The sequence below is a fragment of the Suricata suricatta genome, chromosome 12, assembly GCF_006229205.1.
Source record: "Suricata suricatta isolate VVHF042 chromosome 12, meerkat_22Aug2017_6uvM2_HiC, whole genome shotgun sequence".
NCBI lineage: Eukaryota > Metazoa > Chordata > Mammalia > Carnivora > Herpestidae > Suricata > Suricata suricatta.
The window spans coordinates 10580148-10588500 of NC_043711.1; the positions used below are offsets into that span (position 1 = coordinate 10580148).

General features: G+C 38.1%; 2 pseudogenes; one reads left to right on the plus strand and one right to left on the minus strand.

The window, feature by feature from the left end:
- The first annotated feature begins 3848 nt into the window (after window positions 1–3848).
- Window positions 3849–8353, plus strand: part of LOC115274365 — a 6591-nt pseudogene continuing 2086 nt past the window's right edge.
- On the minus strand, window positions 4999–5228 carry LOC115274231 (annotated as a pseudogene).

Below are 8353 nucleotides of genomic sequence, written 5' to 3' on the forward strand. Positions count from 1 at the left end.
AATTTGAGAACTTTTATGTGAGGTCCCCTGAGACTAGGTAGACACGTTTATAATTAATTTACATAATACGTTCAAAAGAGAAGAATCCATTGGACTCAGCAATACTGGGATCATTATTGACAATGGGTGTTGAGAACAGAAGTTCACTTGGATGAGACTGAGGAAGGAATAGGGAGGCATAAAATGTTTCCAGTAAAATTAGAACATGTCCAAGGAGTTTTGCAGCCAAAAAAAGTAGGAAAACAGAGTATTAGGCTTGGAAGCATGTTCAGTTTGCTTTATAAACAATGGTATTTTTGAGCATGTTCTGTATTCATAGAAAGACCCAGAACAATAGAGGTAGCTGGCCCCTGGCAACTGTACTTCTTGAGACACAAGCTTCTCAGCATCCTCCTTCACAGTAACTATTCACATAAAAATTGCGTTTAATTTGCAAAAGAGTGTATGCTAACTAGCTTTACTTTGTAATACTTCATTACACCCATAAGTATGGAAACCAGGAAGACATTGTTCCAGGTAGAAGGGAAAATTCAATCTCTTCACTGGTGATCATCGTCCATTTACTAACAAGAAGGAACTATTGTAAGCCTTTTATGTGCACTGACTAATGTTGTTCACCACCTTAGGAGGATGGACACTGCTATCCCCAATATTTGTGTGAGGATATTCACGTTTGAAATGGATTAATTGTCTTTCCCAAGTTCAAGTGCTTTAATGGGGGAGATTTGAAGTTCGAAATCTGATTTTCTGATTCCAAAAGCTTTGCATTTAAAATGATTCAGAAAAACCTTTTGTTATTGAATTTTGAAAAAAACCCTTCTACTGTACATTGTATTTTTTCTGTTGTAAATTGCAGGTTCATTCCCTTCACACATTTTTCCAGAGGGATATTCAATTAATATAAGGTCTTGAGATCATAAAAAATTACCCCTCCTTTCTTCTTTAGATACATTTTTCTCAGCTTTGTTAATTATTCTGGCCATAGGGTCATGTAACTGGGGCTGGAATGCTGCTAGAACCAGGGACACTTTCTCTCCATCACAGTCTCTAAGGGACCGCCTGAGCTTTTTAGAGCTTTTTTCCCCTGTGTTCATTTCTTTCCTCTCTGTGCTTTTGTAATTTCTTTTTATATATTTCTTTAAATACAGGGAAAAAAGGGGTGCCTGGGTAGCTCAGTAGCATAAACACTCAGATCTTGGTTTCAGCTCAAGTCATGATCTTGCAGTTTGTGGGTTCAAGCCCCATGTTCACCTCTGTGCTGACAATACGTTGCCTGCATAGGATTCTCTATCTTCCTCCCTCCCTCCCTCTCTCTCTCCTCACTCTCACATGTTCCCTCTGTGCTGACAAATATTTTGCCTGCATAGGATTCTCTATCTCCCTCCCCCCTCCCTCTCTCTCTCTCCTCACTCTCTGTCTCTCTCTGTTTCTCTCTCTCTCCCTCTCTCTCTGCCACTCCCACACTTGTGTGTGCTGTCTCTCTTCTCTCTCAAATAAATAAATAAACAAACTTTAAAGAAAACACAAGACACAAGATGAACATAATAAAACATGCATTCATCAGTTGATGGACATTTAAGCTCTTTCCATGACTTGGCTATTGTTGAAAGTGTCGCTATGAACATTGGGGTACATGTGCCCCTATGCATCAGCACTTCTGTATCCCTTCGGTAGACCCCCGCAGTGCTATTGCTGGGTCATAGGGGAGTTCTACTGATAGTGTTTTGAGGAATCTCCACACTGATTTCCAGAGCGGCTGCACAGGTTTACATTCCCACCAACAGTGTAGGAGGGTGCTCGTTTCTCCACATCCTCGCCAGCATATATAGTCTCTTGATTTGTTTATTTTAGCGATTCTGACTGGTGTGAGGTGGTATCTCAGTGTGGTTTTGATTTGTATTTCCCTGATGATGAATGAGTATTAGGAGGCCATTGGCCATCTGGATGTCCTCTTTGAAGAAGTGTCTATTTATGTCTTCTGCCCATTTCTTCACTGGATGATTCGTTTTTTGGGTGTGGAGTTTGGTGAGTTCCTTGTAGATTTTGGGTCCTAGCCCTTTATTGAATATGCCATTTGCAACTATCTTTTCCCATTCTGTCAGTGGCCTATTCATTTTCTTGATTGTTTCCTTTGCAGCACAGAAGCTTTTTATCGTGATGAGGTCCCAATAGTTCATTTTTGTTCCTGATTCTCTTGCCTTTGATAATGTGTCCAGTAAAGAAGATGCAGTTTACACATACAATTAATACTACATGGCAATGAGAAAGAATGAAATCTGGCCATTAGTAGCAACGTGGATGGATGTTGAGGGTGTCATGTAAGTGAAATAATTCAGGCAGAGAAGGACAGACACCATAAGTTTTCACTCATAGGTCTAACAGGAGAAACCTAACAGGGAACCATGGGAAGAGGAAGGAGGGAAAAGAGTTAGGGAGTGGGAAGGAGGCAAATTATGAGTGACTCTTGAATACAGAGAACACACTGAGGGCTGAAGAGGGAGGGGGAAAGGAGAAGGGGGGTAATTGTCATAGAGGAGGGCACTTGATGGGATGAGCACTGGGTGTTATATGGAAGCCAATTTGACAAACCATAAAAGAAAAAAATAATAATAATTTAAAAAAAACCAGGATCCCATGTTTCTATGTCCATGGGAAGCTTACTAAGCAAAATTTAAGTACTATTTATACATTCTTTAAGATAAAGGTAAACTAATGTTGGCCTCTTGCCTTGTATCATTTCTTTCAAAAGTTTGGTAGTTGGGAGTGGGAAAAGCATGATAGTAATGGAGTGCCAGGAGGCCATGGTGCACTCTGTGGTGTGTGCATGGGTGTGTGTGTGTATGCATGCATGTGTGTGTGTGTGAGTGTGCATGTGTGTGTTATGGGGCATGAACTGTCCTCAGAGCAATGGTACCAGAGTTCATATACTCCAATATGTGACCCTTAAACACCAGGATATTAATGAACAGATTAAAATAAGGAAGGGATATCTCTCTGTTCACAGAATATCATGGAAAAAAATTAATAAAATGCATAAATACCATGGGAAGGAAGGACTCCTTATGTCTTGAAGTTTCTGCCCATTTTTTAATTGGATTATTTTGGGGGGTATCAAGTTTGATTAAGTTCCTTATACATTTTGGAGAATCAGATATGTCTTTTGCTAATATCTTCTCCCACTAAGTATTTTCCCAAAGCATACCAAAATACTAATTGTAAGGGATACATGCACAAAGATGTTTATAGCAGTATTATCTCAAATAACCAAACAATGGAAACAGCCCCAGTGTCAATTGACTGATGAATGGATGAAGATTTGGTGTACATACACACACACACACACACACACACACACACACACACACACACACACACACACACACCCCACCATGGAGTTTTACTCAACCATCAAAAAGAATGAAATCTTGCCATTTGCCATCACATGAATGGAACTAGAGAGTATTGTGCTAAGTAAAATAAGTTAAAGAAAGGCAAATTCATGTGTGGAATGTAAGAAACAAACAAGCAAAGGGGGAAAAATAAGAGAGACAAATCAACACACTTTTAACTGTCAAGAACACACTGATGATTACCAGAGAGGAGGAAGATGGGGAGATGTGTGAAATATGTAGTGGGGATTAAGAAGCGTGCAATCATAATGAGCACCAGGTGTTTTATGGAAGTGTTCAATCACTCTAATCTACACAGGAAACAATATTACACTGTATGTTAACTAGAATTTAAATTAAAACTTTAAAAAATTAAAAAATGTAAATATATGAATTAATCCCATTTGGTTGGAAATTAATCATGGTATTTTATTCTTTCCTAGTAGTCAACTCCACCACATGGAACTAGGCAATGATACACAATTTCAGAATTTCTTCTTCTGGGATTTTCGGAGGAACCAGAATTATAGCCTCTAATATCTGGGCTTTTCCTTCCCATGTACTATAAAAGATAATGTTTGGAAATCTGTTCATCATCCTGGCCATCAGCTTCAACTCCCACTTCTGCACATCCTGTATTTCTTTCTCTCCAACCCATCCCTTGTAGACATTTGTGTCACTCCCACCATCATCCCAAAGATGTCGCAGACTAAGGTTCTCATGATCTCACGGTTCATGAGTTCTAGCCCTTCAGCAGGCTTGCTGCTATCAGCATGGAAATTGCTTTCAGATCTTGTGTCCCACTCTCTCTCTGTACCTTCCCTGCTCCTGCTCTCTCTCTCAAAAAAAAAATATAAATAAACCTTAGAAAAATAAAACTTCCATACAACTTCAATGATGTTTTAATAATGGATTCTTCTCAAGTGACATATATCATGCATATATATATATATATATACGCATATATATGTATAAAATATCTTGTTTTATTTTATTTTAAATTAATATGATTCCAATATCATTAACCTACAGCGTTACATTAGTTATACTTTATTTATTCATTCATCCACTGATGAACATCTAGGTTGTTTCCATGTCTTGGCTATTGTAAATCACACTGCAGTAAAATGGAAGTGTGTCGGTGTGTATATGATTCTCAATCTGTGTTTTTGTTTTCTTCAGGTAAATGCTCAGAAGTGGAATTGATCAATCATTCAGTAGGTCAATTTTTAATTTTTACAAGGAATCTCATCACAGTTTCTCACGGTGGTTGAACCACTTTACATTCCCACCAACGGTACATGAGGGTTCCCTTTTTGCCACATCCTTGCCAACACATGTTGTTTCTTATCTTTTGGATACTAATCATTATAGGTGTGAGGTAATGTCTCCTTGTGAGAAAATGCCTATTCAGACCTCTGTTCATTTTTTATCATATTGTTTGTTTTCATTTTTATTTTCTCACTTCATTATTGTTTATTCACGAATGCTGATTTGGCATACATTCACATATAACCTTTTCTCTCATGTTTACAACTCAACAGACTGCTGAATCCAAAGAAACTGGTGTCATCACTACCTGGAGTATACCGTTTTAGTGTTTCAATCGTTATTCCAATCCATTTCTTCTTTTTTACTCTAAAATATCTTCATTATATTCTTTGATGAAATAGATCCACAAGAAGACGGAGGTGCCCAAGGTCAGTCCAACTTTCATCCAGTCAGGTCTGTTATGTGGCAGGTCCTAAATGTGGACCTTGATGGCTCTGAAGAGCCAGTTGGGAGTCTGGCCAGAGTGAGCAGCTTGGAGAAGGGGCACAACAATGCAGGCAGTGCCATCGTCCTGGGCTCTGCTCCAACTTTCTTCTTTGCTATTGAGTTCTTTATATACTTTATATACTTGCCTCTTATGAGCTATATGATTTGCAAATATTCTCTGCCACTCAGGAGCTTGCCTTTCCATTTTGTTGATGTTTCCATGTCATGCAGAAGTTTTTAGTTTGATGTACACCCTGCTTATTTTTGCTTTTGTCCCCTTGCAAAGAATCATTGCCAAAACCGAAATGTTTTCTTTTCCAGGAATTTTATGGCTTCAGGTCTTATATTCAAGTCTTTAATCCACTTAGAGTTAATTTTTGCCTATGGTGTAAGATAGTGGCCCCATTTTATTCTTTTGCATGTGGCTACCCAGTTTACGCAACACCATTTACTGAAGAGACTATTCATCCCTCATTGTGTATTCTTGCTTCTTTTTTTATTAACTGATTAACCATATACATGTGGACTTATTTCAGGGCTGTTTATTCTGTTCCATTGATATGTGTGTCTTTTTATGCCAATATCATACTGTTTGGGTTACCACAACTTTGTAATATAGCTTGAAATCAGAGAGTACTATGCCTTCATCTTTGCTCTTCTTTCTCAAAATTGCTTGTCTATTAGGGGTCTTTTGTGGTTCCAGACATATTATAGAAGGCTTTGTTCTAGTTCTGTAAAAGAATGCCATTGGAATTCTGACAGGGAGAGCTCTGAATCCACAGATTGCTTTGGGTATATGAAAATCTCAACAGGATTAATTCCTCCAGTCAATGAGCATGGTCTATCTTTACATTTATTTGTGCCTTCTTCATTTCTTTCAGCAATGGCTTACACTTTTCAGTGTCCATATGTTTCACCACCTTGGCTAAACTTATTCTTAGGTATTTTGTTCTTCTTCATGCAGTTGTAAATGAGATTGTTTTCTTAATTTCTTTTTCTGACAATTTGTTATTCGTGTATAGAAATTTAACCAATTGTTCTATCTTGACTTTATAGCCTGCTGAATTCATTTTTTACCTATAAGACATTTTTTAAAAAATAATTTATTGAAATACAATAGCATACAATAAACTAAACATATTTAAAATGCAATAGCTTCTGGGGACACCTCATGGCTCAGTCGGTTATGTGACCAGCTCTTGATTTCAGTTCCCATCACGAACTTGCAGCTGTGGGGCTAAGTCCCATTGAGCGCTGCCTGACAGCATGGAGTTTGCTTGGCATCCTCTCTATTCCTTTTTCTCTGCCCCTCCATGCTCTTGTGCTCTATAAATAAGTAAGTAAGTAAGTAAATAAATAAATAAATAAATAAACTTTTTAAATATTAAAATGCAAAATATCCTGAATTAAATGAATCATACAAAAACCAAGTTCATACTGCCTAAGTCCATTTAAATATAATTCAAGGAAGTCCACAAAAGCATTAAAGCTTTGTTATGGAATTATAAAAATTGTCATCACCCTGAAACCTCTGTTTCCGTAGTTCTGATTGTGATGAGGGAGTAATAAGCCTGATTCAGGCGGATGTTGTTAGGAATAAATACAGTGTTTAGAAGTACCTGGTGAGTCCAAGAAGTCTTTCATGGTAGTGAGTAGATGCACATCTATGTGTGTGTGCATTTGTACATTACTTCATACAATAACACTTTTAGAGATGTATGTGTGATACAGATGCAATAATCCCATCTTTGAGGTTGAAAGGAAACTGGGAGTGGATAAAAATCAAAACAGAGAATGTCTGAATTAGTATGGAATCATGAGAGACTACTGAATACTGAAAACGAACCAAGGGCAGAAGGGGGGATGGAAGGAAGGGGGTGTTGGTCATGGAGGAGGTCACTTGCGGGAAGGTGCACTGGGTGTTATATGGAAACCAATTTGACAATAAACTATTATTTTTTAAAAGTGTAGAAACTTAGACTCAAAGACTTAAAGTACAGTGGTGAACTTAATTTTAGTAATAAATTACTTCTCTAAATCTTGTTTTCAATGTTTATTTATTTACTTTAAGACACACACAGAGAGAAGAAGAAGGTGAGTGGGAAATGGGCAGAGAAAGAGGTAGAGAGAATCCCAAGCAGGCTTTACACTGTCAGACCAGAGCCTGATGTGGGGCTTGATCCCATGACCATGAGATCATGACATTAACGAAACTTCAAGAACAAGTACCTTAACTGACTGAGCTACTGAAGCACCCCAACTTCAAAATCGAGTCTCACTCTCCGCCACCTGGTCCTGCCAGGTGCCCCTGATTCATTATTTTAAGGCCTGTATGACATATCATAGTGTGGCTGTGCCATTTACACTTTTGATAGTCTTGAGTATTTTTCTCATTAAACTACTGTTGTATCAATGCTACAACATATTTTAAATACTTAAAACTGTTTCTCAAACAAAAGGGATTTTGTCCCCCAGGGGATAATGAGTAATGTTCAAAGACATTTTTGGTTGTCATACTGGAGAGGGGTGCACGAAGGCCAGGATGTTCTAAACATCCTACAATACCGAGGACACTCCCCACCACAGAAAAGGATCTGGCTCAGAATGTCCATACAGTAGAGACTGAGGAATCCTGAGTTCAAGACTATCTGGTTTTTTTGTTTAAGGTTTTTCCCCCACAAAAATCTCTACACCCAACATGGGTCTTGAACTTACAATCCCAAGCTCAAGACTCATCTGCTCTACCAACTGAGCCAGCCAGACACCCCAAGAATATCTGTATTTTTAATTCTTGTAACTGTCTTCACAGCCTCCCGAGATGTTATAATGCTTTGCAATTCTGACAGCAAAATTAGAAAGTGCCCTTTTGTACTTGTTTAAAAATTCCAACCCCACTCAATGTGACAGCCCTTTGATTTCTCAGGCTGATGAGTGTGAAAGAGATTTCTTATATGTAAGATGTTTCACACCATAAAGATGTCACTACTTTCGTCTTTTGGACAAATTTATTTTTGTTCACTCATTATTTTTGCTGGCTACAAATGGGATATCACTAGGATTGGATGCCACCAGCACCATTTTTTCTGTCTCTCTAGTCATTGAACATAATTTTTTATGTTTCATTACATACCGGTCAGAAAGTGACCATTCCAAAATGAATCCCCAAGAGTATTTGTGCTTGGGAAGCTACAAATAGGATGTTCTGG